Source organism: Battus philenor, unplaced genomic scaffold (genome assembly GCF_028537555.1).
Source record: "Battus philenor isolate CCGP_79_NKW_IND1 unplaced genomic scaffold, ilBatPhil1.0.hap1 SCAF_7, whole genome shotgun sequence".
Lineage (NCBI taxonomy): Eukaryota > Metazoa > Arthropoda > Insecta > Lepidoptera > Papilionidae > Battus > Battus philenor.
In genome coordinates, this window is record NW_027181737.1 from 5,848,881 (window position 1) to 5,866,444 (window position 17,564).

Genomic DNA, 17,564 nt, shown 5'->3' on the forward strand with positions numbered 1-17,564 from the left:
AGATGGCAGCGAGTGCCGACTGCTGTCCTTTGGATTTATTGCGAAAATGGCGCATTATGTGATATTTCCACGTAATTTATTAATTATAAGTGAAAATTTGTGTAGTGCTGCTTTGTGATAGTGTGATTATTTACATGAATGACAGTGTTCTCGTGTGTAAATCGGACTTCAACTTTCTTCTGGATATTGGATTACACATAAAATAAAGGTATTTTAGCTCCTCCTACGCACAAAATATTATTTGGTTGTGATGTTATCCACTAATCAGTTAAACGAAAAAATCCTTTCAGAAGAACAGGCTTCCTTTAGGGGTATATTACATAAGAATTCGTTTGATATGTATGGATTCTCTTCCCTTTTTAGTGCCATGGAGATATTTTGATTCGTGGAACTACTAGTACGTGCTTTTTGACGTGGTATTAGAATCATGGGCGCCTGAATTATTAGGTGCTTCGTACAAGCTTACATGACATCAGTGCATACATTTCCAATTGCTGTAAACATTTAGAATAGTGATTCATCGTGCTTTCATGTTTTGTAGATACAAAAATTTTTCATTTCAATAACATTTAATAATTTTTATTGAACTGTAAATTTCTTATAATTACAAAAACGTTATTAGTCGGGATAATTGTTTTTTTCTAAAATAAATTCCCAATATTCCAATAGGTTTTATTCTAAATTTAAAATTTTAACCATGCATCATACAGAAATTATAAACTCAGTATATTGAGACGTTAATATAACAAATAGTTTTTTAAAAAATTAATAAAATAGAAGAACACATTATCTGCTATAATTTTGTAAGACCTTTAAAAAATATCTTTCTCTGTCTATCGAATGCATGGCTGTTCTAAAATTAAAACTAGGTCTACAGTTTTTCTCAGTAGCTTCCTAAATTTGTGAACACGGCTGTTGTGACATAGATAAATGATTAGGTCAAGTTGGTTTGTATTGAATTTAATAAAAAATAATGTGTTAATATTTTAAGAGAAACACATATTTATATATTTAAATATCAGTATTGAAATATATTAACCGGAAAAGTTGTAAATTTAATATGCTTTCTAAAATTATTCTATTCCTAAAATATGTTTCATGGAACACACAGCCTCCTTTAATTTATTAACAGGATTTTAAAATAATTCAGAACCAGAGAGGAGAATAAAATGAGAATGAATAAAACAAGATTTTTTATGTAACCCTATTACTTGGCTATCACTGGCAGATGCCTAGTCTCCCTGAAATTACCAATATTGGCTTTTACTATGAAAGTTTCATAATAACTTGAGCAATATTTTATATAATTTTTAGTTACCTATTTTTTTTTTGAATAAAAAAGGGTGGCTATCTTTTTGACACTTATAGGCATTTTAGTTTTTTAGTCTTATGAAATGTCTATTTTGATTGATAATTTAATTAGGGCATATTTTCTATTTAACTTCAGCTCGCAGTACCCACCTTATTATATTTTACTAATCTCACTTCTTGTTACCATTGTTTAGATTTCTTTGTAAAGATTAAGTCTTGACCTACAGCTGTTTGAAGCCATATTTCTAAGCGGTCTCCTTTTTCTTACCTCTCATGAAAATTTTATATAGTCTTTAATCTAATTATAAAGGTGTAGGGCATTTATTCTCTCCAGAATATATTTCATAACTCTCATAAAAAGATTTAAATACACATACATTTGCTCACTAACATTCAAATGGTGTCAGGTATATTTTAAGAAAAGTAATTTATTTTCACAGATTTTCTGTTGTATGTTTAATATGTTTAATTTAATATTGGAAAAATATAAGTTCATGAAAATTGGTTTCTATGAACGCTGTGTTATGTTGAATATTATATTATAAAGCAATGCAATGGTGTCGGTAATATTAAATCATATAAGAAACCACATAAGTTGCCAAATCTTACTCATAAAGTCAGACGAAAGACACCTACTCTAAGGTATAGGCCTCCCCTAAAAATCGTCTCGATGACCCATTTTAAGTTGCCAGCATTCAGTGACTTCCCGCCACCATAACTATATTGACGGTTCACTTAGTTAGAGGGCTTACCCACGTCGCTAAGTAAGACGAGTTAATAAGATAGATATATATTCTTCAATTAGTGGCTTTTACATTTACATTACATTTGTTTCAAAATTGTATTAATATCACAGCTCATCAACCGGTTACGTCCATTCCGATCTAATGGACACTTTTCATAGTGATTATTATGTAGACAGCGTAAAAATTCACGTCTACTTCTTCGCCTTCGCCCAATGCAGTGAAAATGTAGTATGTAGCGGCCTGAGCGGAGACTTCAAGGGAGCCTTCGAGCTTCACCACCATAACAGAAAACCAGCCTCTTAAAATTCGGGGAATCTATAAATACCACTTGAGCAGTAGTATAAGCCGGGTACAAATAAAAAAAATACTCCGAGTAATAACATTGACTCCAATTAAAATTATCCGATACGTAAACGGCCTCTTGATTTTTACCTTCAAACTTTTATATATATAATAATGTTGCTTAGTCACGTATTGGCTATACTTCGCAGATTTTTAAATTCTAACGATATAAACTATCGATTTTACTGTGTGTTGCTTTGACATAGAGTTCATTGTAACCGAAGCCATAGTCTGGCTCCGCTCGAGTCGTCGTCCTCCAAACTGCATAAAAATGACGCACCGATAAACTGAATTGCTTATACTGTTTACTAACGCAGATAAGTTATTTGGATGGTATGTTTTCCTCTATTATTTGAGTACCTAAATGTACAAATTCATAACGAAAGTGCTACACGTGCAAAATTATATATTTTTTAAAACTCGATGTTACGCATACACTACTGCTCATATAATATTGAGCGCAATCAAATATATTTTTTTAGAGACAAAAATAAAACTTATGCTATAAGATGATTGGTTATAGGTGTAAAAGTTTTAAAGAGGTGAATGTTCATTTAATCTATAGATAACTCTATTTAGAAAAGCTCATTTGTCAGCAAACCTCTTGTGGGGGATCCTTAAAGTTTTAAAACTATGTCTAGTCACTCTGTATAAAGTGATGCCTCTGTAACTCTATTGGAATGTGATTGGCCACTAACTATGGGTCGTACCTAAGTCTGTAAGAGCAGATATTGAAAAATATATAATTTAAATGTTTATTTTACAATCGCCCCTTTAAAGCATTATACAGGTTGTATCGCCACCACGCGAAAACCACGGACCCTTTCGTTCCTAGAACTCTGATTCGATGAAACTGTTAAAGCCCCTAGGGCTAATAACACTGCAATCTGAAAAAATAAAAAGAACTAGAAAACCACCAGCTATGCGCGGTTATGGAAAAGAATTAAACATTTTAATAGTTTTCAAGTAACGATCGAAATATAATTAATACTCTTGCGTCTTGAAGGTGTAACCTTATGTTTAGTAGGTATAGTTTTGTTTTAAACGATTTTAATTATAAATAAAAAATTAAAACATTTGGCGCAGTGCACACAAAGTTCTTAAAAAGAGCTCTATTTCATTTTATTTCATTACAATTAAAATATAGTATTAAATGGCAGAAATTAATAAGTTGTTTTTTAAATTTAACTGATTTGTGTATTTCCACAGATTATTTACACGTATTAAGTAATATTTTGAATTGAAAATGGATCAAATCCAGTAATATAGTTTTTTTTTAATGGCCTTTGAAAGAATGTAGATGAGAAATAATGTAACTGTTGTTACAAACACCCGGTACATTAGTTTCTCAGACTTTTTTTTCTCATAATCCACTTTCAAAATGTAGCTTACATTTTTAGCATATTCCCAAAACTCAACAAAATATGTTAAAGTTAAATTTAACCGCAACGCAAATATCCGCATATGATCTTTTATGGAAATTTGCGTTGCGACTGAGTTCCGAGCACAAATTAACCTTTCGCAAACACACACACACACACACACAACATAAACGGGAATTCTTGCAGACTTGCTCAAAGAACTACTTTGAATCAGCCACGACACACCGAAATCCCCTCATAGCTAACTTATCATGTATTACTCCCCTTTCCTTTTCCATGACCAGAAAGAAGCGTTCTAAGAATATCCTTATTGATTCCATCTCAGGGTTTCCGCAACGTATCCTCATACTACCATACCACATCCTCCTCAATTACTCATAACATTGCAAGCGCACATCTCACAACAATAATAACTCCACCCGTGACACACTCATACATGAGTGCGATGCACCAAGGTAACAGTGGCACGCAAAAGGGGCAGCAGATTCCGCCTCCGCTTCCCTGCACAACAATCCGAGGTAGGACCCGTATCCCTCCTTCGATTGCTGAGTAGTCCTCGCTTTCATCTCACATAGGAAACTTACACTCACTATACCATACATTCAAAATTTATATTATACTTTTGTGCGAACGTCTTCGTTCAACTGGCGAATTCAGTCTTTTATTTTGTTAAGTTCGTGAACCCTTCAATTTCGCGAAGTCAATTCATATGAAGCTGCATAAACTTCCAGGCTAGCAGCATTAACATGAACAGGTACAATATACACTACGATTAATATTTCGTGACTTTGCCACGTTGTATTGAACATGGAATATGATTTTTTTTACAAGTAACAACAGTCCCCGAGCTCTTTAGAATATTATCTGTCCATATTGATATGTTTCACTATCAAAAGCCGATAAATTTTTGTGGACCTCCGTCGACTTTTCTGTTCACCACTTAGGGTCAACCTGAACTGGTTTGGGAAATAAGGCTCCAAATGGGTAGTTAAATAACACCACTTGTTTTAAATTTGTATTACTGTCACAGTACTATATGTAATAGTTATGAAGTGGTTTCAACGATAACGTCAACAAGTTATTTACATATCAGTAGTACAAATATTACAATTTTATTTTATTAATTATATGTCTATCATCAATGTTAGTCTATATTTAAAGCTACATTTTGTGTAGATTTTATGAAATAGGATAATGAATATTTATTCAATTAGTTGAAAGATGATTAATGTGGGTTTTTTCCCGAAGTGTTACACCGAAAATATACAAGGAAAGTTTTTCGGTATGTATACAAAACTATAAATGTTTACAATACGAATACAAACACGTGATTCAGAGGAGTTCGGATAGCCGTTTTTGAGCGCACCTTTACGACGCCTTGACTGGTCAGTAATTCGTCTTTATAAGGAACGGGAGGAAATTCTCTGTTATAAACCCTACGCAAATAGCGTTAGTCACTAACCAAATCACTTATCTGTAACTGTGCCTTGTTTCGATTCGTTTCCTTATAAATTTTCAAAAGTGCCATTAGTGCATGAATCTCTGGTTTTCTCTGGATAGTACTTCATTTATGTACATACATTTTAAATACAGTAAAATCTCCTTAGTCGCGCTTCCTTCATTCGCGTTTACATTATTCGCGAATTAAAATAATGTGACCCAATTCCTATGTTCGTATATAATACAATAGATATCAAACCTTCAAACGGACTAATAAAAACGGTTACGTTAAAGTGTTAAAAATTCACTGCTAATTGAAGAAGAGGCTAACACCAAGCACTAGAGACGTGAGATTTAATTTGAAAAATCTCAGTGAAGGTCTAAGAACGGCAAATGAGCTTTTCGTTTTCTTTATCAATATTGATCCATCTATGGTACGAAATCTTATTTTTAAGAAAGAAATTACTAAAGCTACTGCTGCGTATCAATCCGAATTTAAGGAGCTTTTAGAAACTGCCAAGCAAGAGAAAATTACAAAATTCTCCAACCCATTGTTTAAGCCTTAAGATAATTAATCAAAATGCTCAAAAGTTTCATTAAATGTAATTTTTATATATATTTTTATTATTTGGCCAAGAATGTTCTTCTATAATCCTATATAAATTATAATATCATTCGGTTTCTGTATTCGCGGCATATTTATGGTACATATACTTCACGAATAAAGATTTTTTACTGCATATACAAAGTGAATGAGCTTTTCAGTCGTAGTGGGTATTAATTCATTATAGCTCAAAGATTTAAACTTAACCTTCTTTAAATTTTCCAGTTTAAAGTGATTTTTACGGTAATGTCGACGACAGGCCCTCACGTTTGCCCGTAATTTTTTAACTTGCTATGTTATATAAAACATACTGTATCAATCATAATAGATACACATTTCGTTGGTGACAGTAAACTATGAATTCGGAAAAAGAAATCTAATCTTTTCTTGTACACTACTCCGACATTTATTTTCACAAATAGGCGACAAATTCAAATTTACGTTTCAACTTCATTATCGATTATTTGCGTGATATTTATTTGCGGTCTCTGTCAGCAACATAGTTACCATAGATTTCGTTTGACTTTTGCTGAAGTTATCATGTTACTATGTACAACTGGTTTAACGAGTTCAAACGTAGTCGTGAGGTGATATCCGCGTGAGGCATATTAATATTCATCAGCGACTGCTGAAACTAAATCAAAATTGTGCGGCACATGATAGTCTGATAAAAGAGTTAACTGGAGTAAGCTTCGACATTGTTATGAGTCAAATTTCGCGTGATTATTTGGGTGTTAGGAAGCTTTGTGCTAGATAAACACTATTTATTCGGATGGTGAAACTTAGATCTAGTGTTAAAATCCTGAAAACGAAAAGAAAATCTCTTTTGAGGATGTTTCTTTAAAAAAAATTGCCTACAAAAAATAAGACCAAGAAGCACAGTGATGATTGACTCGTTCTTTGGTCGGATAGGTTAATAATCTACAATTGTTCCCAAAAATAAGAAAACAATAACAGCAGATTGATACACCATGGTACTTGTTTGCTTGATGGTTGAAAAGTTGAATAACAATATCCACGCAACACAGTCCTACATCGTTTGAACAGCGCGTTAATGCTTGCGGCCAAACAAATAACCGATTATTAGATATAAGTCTTCTCTCCTTAAAGTTCGACCTCGCACCCCGCTACTTTCATTTATTCGCAATATAAAAAAAAATTCTTTGTACACGATTACAAGAAACCATGGAAACGGTGATCGCTACGAAAAACGTCGTTAAAAGACTTCCAAAGAGGAGTGGGTCCATCGCTTCTCCTAATCATTTTACAGGATGCAACGATATGTAGGTTGTCAAAAAAACTATTTTTAAAAACAATTATTTATAAGTTGTTATTTAGTATAATAAAACCATTTAGACCTTCGTTAAATCAGTTTATAATCGATTGCCTATTATCGCTGAGATGATTAAACATTTATTTGAAATAACGAGCACAGCCCATGCTAACATTCTCTCAATGACAGCGGGTTAGGAAGGATTGATTATTGTAAATATTCCTGCTTGTTGCCTGTTGCTCTGGCGGGCATCCAAACTAAAGTGTTCTGTCGCTGAATTGATGGTATTGGTGATTGCGCCCAATGCCTTGTATTTATTTATTTCTCTGCCAACGATAAAGTTTTACTTTAAAGAGAGAAAATCGGCAGCTTACAAATTTTACTTAATTATTTCAACATCATCATTTCAGCAGTAAAACGTTCACTGCTGGACATAGGCCTGCATATATTTCCGATATGCGGCTTGCATTCAGCGACTTTGCCCGATCTGGTGGACTATAAAAAAGGTCAGAACCACCTTGTGGGTGGACGGATGTCTTGCGCTTGCTGGTCAATCGTTAAAGTTTTTAGTTTAGTTAATAGTCAAAATTTGAAAGGTAATATGACTAATTTCTTACCTTTTATATTTTCGTCAAACTTTTTTACGTGCATTATCAAATATCTACATGTAACTAATTCACATGCTAGAACTCTAAATTTTGTTCTCATATGTTTTAAATTAGTAGGAAAAATAACGTAATAAATAAAATCTGAGGTTATGACATGATCTCTAAAAATATGCTAAATATTTGGTCATAGTGTTATGAGAATATAGGCACTAAAACACTCTTTAAAAATGGCCATGTATGGGAACTGTGCCAAACATGCTCTAATACAACTTTGAGACCCTGCGAAAAAATGCTATGATATTTCAATTATAATAATTTCATTTGTTTTACTCCGTGTTAGAGAACAATTGCGAACTACTACTACTTGCAATAAAGCGGTACACAAATATATGGCTTAGAGCAAAATGTACAGTTGAGTCAGCAGCATGGAATTATGTTCTATTTCTGATACTTCCATCGGTTTCAAGCTCTAGACTCTGCCAAATTATAAAGCTACGACAAAAATATGCTACTGCGTCACGCGTCGCTGCTTATGCTTGTCAGCTTGTTGCCTGGAAGAGCGTTGTTATGCAATTACTTATTGAATGTAATCATTTTTTAGCACACAATGGATTGCTCGTGTCATGTTTTATTATTATTTAGACAACTTTTTAATGTTGTTTTTTATTTTAAATAGTAATTAACGTTTAGATTTAAGTCAGCATAATTATGGCCAGGGCTATGTACACGCCTACAATAGGCATAAATATTTAATTTTGTACCTTTGAAATGAATATAAACTAATATTGTACTTTTATTAACATATCATATACTGCTATTGGCGTGCCTATCCAAAATAAATTACCGTTAAACATTTGTTTTGTAAGAATATCGACCGGGGAGGGGTGTTGCGGATGGCTCCATTTTTATTCTGATTTTTGTTATTAAGTAAACTATAGAATATCAATCTGGAGAAAGCAAGTATTTCTTACTAAAATATATGTCCTGAATGTTTATCTGGAAATATATTGATTATAGAAAATGTGATAGAAATTTTACTTGTCACATTAGAAACTCATCATTATTATCATATCATCGATACACGGCCTTTGTAAGGTATAAGGCAGACTTAAATGTACATAAAGAATGTTTCGTGTATTGTTTTAAACAAACCGCAACGTACTATTTTTACACACAATTTAAAATTAAATCTTCGTTCTTGGCTAAGTCTAATTTACTGCATTTAATTCTGTTTTTGTGTCCTTAGTCACTACGATTGATGTCGTTAAGCGACGATATCGTCATGACATTTGTTAAAGCAATTACTTAAGCTTCGTTTAATTACATCACTCAACAATTAACCTAATAGAATTGTATATGTAATTTTTGTTGATTTATCAAGCGTAAAATTGTTTTAATACCTACTGGAAATCAAACTAATGCGCTTTATAGTACAATTTATTTTTCTCTTGCGTGTTTCTCTCTCCGTATATTTCCTATAAAAGAGATAAATTATTTTAAAGTAATAATAAATGTAGACAAAAAATTGTTACTTGGAAAATACTGAAAAATGATTGATACTTACAGACAAAATACGTAATACACTTCAAATGTAAAATGACTACATTATACGTAACAAATTAGTAGATTTTTGATAAAATTGAAGTTTAGAGAACATTCAGAATAACATAACAAGTTTGAGACCGCTCAGACTTACAATACTTATGGAAGGAAAGATTGTCCTTGATATACTAATACAATTATTGTAATTATTATGTGGTATTAAATATGTTCGCGCCATATAACGCTCCAATGATAGCTTTCTCTAGCACCCGGTGTTTAAACCAAACTTATAGTCATCATAAGGGTAAGATGTTCGGTATGGAGTAAAGCCCAAAAACCTTTTAGTAGGTTAACTAAAAATAGTACTTTAAGGTTTCCCACGCTACAGGAAACAACACAACCCACTTAAACTCTACGTTAGTGCCTCCAGTTCGTGCATAAGTACAGTTAACCTAATTCGCTTACTACGAGTTTTATGAAGTGTTCACGCTGCCGAGTACTCACACTGTTCGCTTGTAACAGATTTCGCGATAACAAAAGAATAAAGTTGTTACTTCAGAAAGTCATCGCATTGTGGCGTTTTTTATGCTTCACAAGCACAAGGTTTTCATGAGTCAAAATTCTTTACAGAACAAAATTTGGGGTCGATACTTTGAGACATAAAATAATGTAATTAGTCTGAGAATAGCAATCGATCAGGTAGACGTTCGGAGTATTATGAGTAACTGCCCAAACCGAAACCCTCTCATGGGTGCATAAGCCGTGGCTCCCGGGAAACCTTAAGCCTGGATACCTTTAAAGAGGTATTAGGCTAGGCGACCTCCTTTGCAACACTTTCAAACTCAATTACACTCGAGCAGCAATGAAAGATAGGTGTAAAAAAAATGAACCTAACATCTTTATATCGGAACACGCTATACTTCCATTGAAACCCATATAGATTTCCTTTTGTAAACGAGACCTACCATCCGTAAAATTCTTACGACAGTAATTATAATTTCTGCCTCACCGCGAACGCGTTACATTCTTGTAATACTTAGCTAACTATCGGATCGGTGTTTAATTAACTATTAAGATAACAATTACTGTTTCGCGGTTATTATCAGCGTTTACGTGTAGCTGAGTATTTATAATGGTTTTCTATGAAATGAATGACAGAAATTTTACGATTTCCACCCTTTCTTATCAATGATCGAGGAATGTTAAAATGGTGTATCGATAAGCGCGTTTCCTACTTAAATTAAAGTATATGCCTCTGATGTAAAAGCCATTCTTTTATACGTCGTGCCAAAACCTCATTAACGTCGCATTATATTGAACAGAGCATATAGTTTACTGATTAAATATCTCCTTTATCACTTTTTTGATTAAAAAGAATCGAATGGTGAACCAATATCTAAAAATCTTTAACAAAATAATATTTCATTTCTTTTTCTTCTTCTTTTTGAGGCAAGTGCGATCGAACCAATACTGATCGAAGTCAGTTAGATGTTTTTATTTATTATTGTATTATATTTATAATATGTATTAATCCTTTTTTATTATAAGTATATATGTTATATACGTATGTATGTATGTTTAAGTATATTTATGTTCATTTGTTTGTGAATATGTATTTTTTGTACACGTGAACTACCCTTTATAATACTTTTATCTTTTCCTTACTATGGTTGTCTGTAAGAGATTGCCTTGTGTGATAAGACCGCCGCCCATTGTACTTTTCTGTATATTATTGTAAAACTTATTAAATGTATCTTATCGTGTACAATAAAGAATATTAAATAAATAAAATAAAAAAATATGTTCAAATATACTTATTGCCTTCTGTAGACGATGGATTGTTCCTGATTGATGTGTCGATTTTATTTCACTTATAAATTGCTGCAAATCATAATTTACCTCAAGCAAGAATGAAAGGACCACAAAAAATTTGTTTTCTCTAGACGAGAAGTCGGAAAGAACACATAATTTTCTGTAATATATTGTGATTATGATAATAATCAGTGAATATTATACGATGATTGTAATCCTATTAAATTAAATAAATCAATTCTTCTATATACAAGACAAATAAATATGATGATATGATCAATAAGGGATAATAACGTCACTGGGTGATTTAGAGATAAAAGCTATTGTGCGCTAAATAATACAGGCCATTGTTATTTTTGCGCTTAACAACAGCCTCGTTCTTTAATAATGGAGATGCAAAATCATGGCTCATTGCGAATTCTTAGCAGATGCTAAAGCAAAGCGACAACGGTCCGTGTGGCTGTGTCAGTGGGAATCGTAGGCGAAGTAAGTGCAAATAGTTGATTGGAGGTTATTCAACTGGTGTGGACAGAAATAGCGCGATCACTCGTGGCATCTCCCGCTCGACGCTCCTAGCCGCGCTCTCATGACGCCCCAGGGATGGCTAGTACGTCCCACGGCTTTATACCACTCGTTAATGAAATTTATACTCACTTTGTTTTTTGTATATATAATTTTTATTTCATGAAAAATCAATTTCAGTTTTTCCTTTGTTTTAAGAGTTGTAGTTTGAGAATTAACGAAATATTAAGCAGAACACATGTTTCTCGTTGGGTTCGCCATAATTCAACTAATGTTGATAGCGAGAATTATTTAGAAAATAATGTTTTATACGCGATGAAGCCCAAATCCATTTATAACCGCCACAAAGATACCAGTGTCGATTGCAAAGTCTACGTAGTCATCTCATTCTACCGTCAAACAATAGTGTGCAAGTATTTATATATTCCTGTTTTAATTACGCCTTAGAGAAAATACCATACAAATGCGATAACTCGTCTCTTGTCATAACGCGACAGTGCAGACGTGGTGCTGTGCTGAATTTTTATAAAATCTTATTTAACACAGTTAACAAACATTGACTGGTCAAGGGATTTAATGTGAGGTGATTACTTTATTCGTTCATCTGTCATAATATATCCTATATTATTAAAAGTATTTTACCCAGTTATATTATTTTATATTGTTTAACCAGACATCTCTTTAACTTACATGCAACAAATGTAAATAAATTGCAAGATCGTTACATCGATGATCGGCTCGTCACCGAACATCACTATCCGGGTCGAGCTTCCGGGATACGGGCGCGATTTGTTCGCTCGATCGTTAAAAACAAACCCTGCCCGAGTGATTATTTTGTTCACATGTTCCTGTTTGTGGGGTATCCGGTCTCACCTGTGTACTAGACTTCAACGGGATATTTAGACAAATTGTATTTATTTCCTAAAGTCTTTTTTCTCTCAAATACTCGTTTTATTCTTTGCGTGCACACAAATTTATTCAGTTACATGTATATATTGTGACCCTGTATCAATTTTAGCAACTAGTATATTTTTAATTTAGCATCCGTTCTGATGATATTTAATAAAAGCAAATGTTATACAAATAAAACAGGTAAATAATTTTGTAGCATAAATATTTAGAAATATTGGTACGATAACACAACAAAAAACTAATTTCTTAATAGAAAAACGTAGTCTTAATTTTTTTGAACATTGTTTTTCTCGTCGTCGGAACGAAGTTTTAAACAGGGTATGGATATAAGTAAGTATCGATGACGACAGAATTTTCATTGGAAGAGTTATACTTTGTCTTTATATTATTGCGATCGGCGGTGGCGTTGCGACGGGAGCGGTATGGGGGAGGGTTCGGTGGTGATATTTATAGAGGCGCCGCGACGCCGGCCCCTCACTATCACGCGTGTTATTTGGCTACTTGCGGCACATTTTTCTTGTCGTGTATGTTCGCTCGACGCCAATGTCGCAGTATCGGCCCCGCACTCGGCCGATAACATTGATTCGTCCTGCTTCACGATGCCAACTCAACTCACACTGACATATTACAACTACATATTCACCGATTCTGCGCAATTCTGCATAATTTCTGTTTAAAATTGTATTCGGTTTCTCAAAAAGCGATATCGTTTCTCGAATAGCGAACACTAACCACCGGTACACGCGGTGTAGGTAGACCCCGCATGGTGTACCAACGACTTAGTTCAGGTCGCAGGAAGTTGCTGGATGCGGCAGTGCAAGAGTAATCGTTGTGGCGATTTGCCAGTAGGCATCTGTCGGGGCTGATATGATCATGATGAATTACGTTTTTACCCGACAGAGAATTCAATTGTATGTTTTCGAACGTAAAATCACAATTAAGCCGCATAATCATTATATGTTTTAAGATATGATACTTTTGAACAAAAAGATAATTTATTGCAATGTTTAATGTCCTAAAATTTTTATAGATAATTCTCTTTCAGAGAAATCTGGTTAACGGTTAAATGCAAATCTCTATGTATTCATTCCTATATTAATTTATTATTTATATTTCTTTGCCTTTATTCGGTGTCTTTAAATAAATCATGTTTTTAATTTATTGTAATGAACGGAGGTACCGTCTGCGATATATAATGCGAAAATTTTCCGGTTTGAACAAAAACCCGAGTGGGCAGCTCTGTTATGATTTTTGAGCAGACTACATCTAATTAATTCAATAATATTAAGTAAAAAATCTAGAGTTTGCAAAGCCCATATCAAAATCAAAAGCCCCTAGGAAGCCCTCGATTAGATATGGATGTCTAGATGGCTTCAACGCCCTGCCGCCTTAAATCCGCGAGTCGGTCAATGACCAGCAAGGAAAACAGTGATCTGTCGTAAAAAATATGATCATGGTTCAAATTATGTATTTTGTATGTAAATTAGGTATTAGATACCTATCGAATTCTTTAGAGATGCCAGTTTATGTATCGTGGTAATTCTAACTAGATATTTGGATTTCGTTTAATCTGTTTTACAATCCTATTTCACTGCAAGATAAAAAGTGTCCAGTGATGGTATTATCCATGAAATGCTTAATCAGGCGTCCAAAATAAACAGTAAACGGACCGGAAATCGACCAACGAATTTTTTTTTCAATTAGATTCACACTGAACTGAATTCACGGAATTTAAAGAAAAATAATACATTTACAATACATGATGAATTTCGAGAAAGAATTGTATTGTATAGTTATAAAAACTGTACATTATATTGACGAAATTAATTATACTTTTACTCTCTGTCCCCCGTTAGCTTCGTGTGAATCAAATGTTCAAAATTTACATTTTTTACGACTCTGACTGCCTTTTATAGAAGTAATTTGATAAAAAATTCTAGGTAATTTTTAATACACAAAAATATTCTGTTTAATTATTATACTATAGTTACAAAATATGCTTTTTTAATATAAAAACCGTCTCAATCTCCGTTGGTATCATTTCGTAAAATCCGTGTCTAATTATAAATGTCGTGCTATCGTCATTATGCTTTTTAATCATAATGCCATAAAGTACGATTTCCCACGAGATGGTTTCAGAAATTCCTCATGTTTAGTATGAAAATTTCATTTTTTTTATTTTAGTGTAAAAAAAAAATTCTCAATGAAGTATTTTGTAACATTATATTTTAACGTATACCAAATCTAAGGTAAGCCTTAAATGATGTGTAGTTGACAGCCCTAACTCTACACAGATTCAGGTTTATTCGGCTCTATTAAATCTAGCGTTTCCAAGAAATTTCTGTAATATTTCTTTTTCTATAATAAAGTAAAACCATAATTCGAAGGTAGAATGTTATCTACCTTCAAATGACACACGTATTTATAATATATTGACTGCTTATCTTTATTTGCAAAATTTTAAAGTAGACTACTGTAAGGTATTACCGTAGTTTGAAATTATTGATATACCTCCAATAGATTTCCTTGTTTGAGGTAATGTAAAATACATAACGATCTGTTCCAATAATTCATATTACTTCTCAACTTTTAGAAACTCGATTGTACAATACGCTTATAAATAAAGTAAATATTAATTAAAACCAGGAAAACTGAGGTAAATAACTTCTCATAAATCTTTAGCATTGTCCTTTACCTTGTTATTGACGGTGTATTAAGAAGGATTATTATATAAACTCATTAATGTTCTACATTTGTACGTCTTTTTGTTTTGTATGTAAGGTTAATAGGAATAATTTATTATTTTTTATTAAATCATTGCAATCGTCTTAGCTTTCGGCACCGATAAAAACTGATTTCGGTAAATCTTGCTACGCGAATACTTTTATATAAGTTTTATTTCGAAGTAATTTAAATTAACTTTGATTAGATATAATATGTAATAATGTAACTTGCAAGCTTTTGTCCTTATTACCCTCGCTTGGACGGACACCTTGCAACGAGTACATTTGCCTCTGTAAATAAATTTGCTAAAAAAATAAATCTAAAAGATATTTGCGGCATCTACTAATTTTCATAAAGCTTTTACGTGGATTAATCTTTCAATCTTTTGCTCTAACAATGAAAACAAAAAGCAAGCAATAATAACAACATATTATAAATATGTTTAAAAGATTGATTAGCGAGCCAACGGGAAAAATCAATGTAGCTAACATAAAACATAGTGGAACATTCGTTAAAGAATGATTATCTAATTTTATTAAATAGGTTTTAATATCTAAATCAATAGCTTTACGTGTGAAATGTCGCTCAGAATAAAATATAGTTACGCGTAAAAAAATGATACAAAAACTAGGAAATGTATTTCTTTTTTACTGTTCGAATTTTGTATTGTAACAACGTTCTATTTTTTCCGCTTGGTCGAGTTGGCGGGAATATCGAATTAGACTTGCCATTGTCGTGCCTCCAATGTCGAATATCTTCTTAAAAAAAGCTTTTTCTTATGCACTCGGCTATAGAAAATAATGTATTGGTTTTCCTTGTATTAATAACTTTATTTTAATTTTAGGTTATTCTGAAAATGAGCAATTTATTTATAAAAGATTACCATTATTGAATAATTACAATATTAGCTTGAATTATAAAAATAATAGTCAAAATGTAATGTTAACTTTGTATTATCATTATCCATCATGGTCGGTTAAAGATATTATTATATTTGCAATAAATTTCTTCCTTCTGGATATACAGCTTTCGTTAAAAGTAAAAATAGTATATTATTGTTGCCGCTAATTGTCTTATCAAGTCTTAAACAAACAAAACTTAAAGAAGTAAGTAATTTACATATTATGACCTAGGGTGCACGTGTTTTATGGGGGTATGGTAACAAATAAATATATAATTAAAATTTATGACTACATTCGCGTGGTTATTTGGAGTTACTGGGGTGCTTCTACGCACAAGACGGTTCTTAGTGGCACTTGTACGTAAATAAAAGTGCAACTAAGTACGTTGGCGTACGGCGGCGTACGGTCGTGTAAAGAAGAAAAGGTTGATAGTGCGGATTTAACTAAAAGCGAAGCCGAAAGGCATCTATGTAACAGTGTTTTCAATGCACGAACCTGGTAATATACTCGTAGCCTAAGTTAACGGTAATTATGGAATGAGGATAAGGTCACCAGCTAACACTTGGTCGTTGACAAAAGCGTTTCAGAAATTTATCGGCTCCGCAATTGGGAATTTTATTCCACTGTCATTAATTCTCAGCAGAGTACTTCTGATATTTGCATTTCTTATGTTTAAAGAAATATTAATAACATACGAACCTTTTTAATTTTCGTTAAACCTCTTGGTTTCATTATTGCTACTTAACCTACATACGTTTTATAATTTACTTGCTAAAATATTAATAGGGGTCGGTTATATTGATTTATATGATAACGATGAAGTTATAGGTAAGGCTTATCGGCCTTGATGGCTTATTCAGCATTGGCGCATACAATTCTACAATCGACATGCACAAATTATGACAGTTTTCCTGTATGTGTTTTTATTCTAAATTTCATAATTTCCTCAACGGGTTAATGACGTTTTAGATTTTAGTAGCTTTTTAAACTCATAAAATAATTCATGATATCAAATTTAAAAGTTGTTAAAAAAGTTTAACGTAACTTTATCTTTGTTTAATTACAATTTTAAAAGACGTAATATTGGTAATAATAATGTTTTGGTTAGCGTAAAACTCAAGAACGACATGGTCAAATTGGCAATCATGGCAGTTTAAGATGATCGAAGCATTTCGTTAAAAATCATTGTTGCAATTTTTTAAATGAATTAACATATGGAAGCAAATCACGACTTACTAATTTTTATATATTACAATGGCAAGTAACCGATGAAATCCATTATTAACTAGAATTGTTTTGAAGTTTAATGAATATATTATAATAATATTAAAATCACAGCGCTAAGAATTATAAATACATTTTATAGCCTCATTGTTTTAATGCTTTGTCCTGTGTCTGTGTTTGATGTAAAGGCAATTTAATTATATTGCAATAAAATACTGTT

The 17,564-nt window shown here is 32.5% G+C and overlaps 1 protein-coding gene across 4 annotated transcripts in view; it reads left to right on the plus strand.

Annotated features, from left to right (window-relative positions):
• The window catches only part of Nuak (Nuak family kinase 1), a 53,712-nt gene continuing 36,148 nt past the window's right edge, over positions 1 to 17,564 (plus strand). For all 4 annotated transcript variants that reach the window (XM_068774737.1, XM_068774739.1, XM_068774738.1 and 1 more), the window contains exon 1: positions 1 to 208. The gene's annotated coding sequence lies outside the window, so the exon portion shown is untranslated. The remainder of the gene's footprint in view (positions 209 to 17,564) is intronic.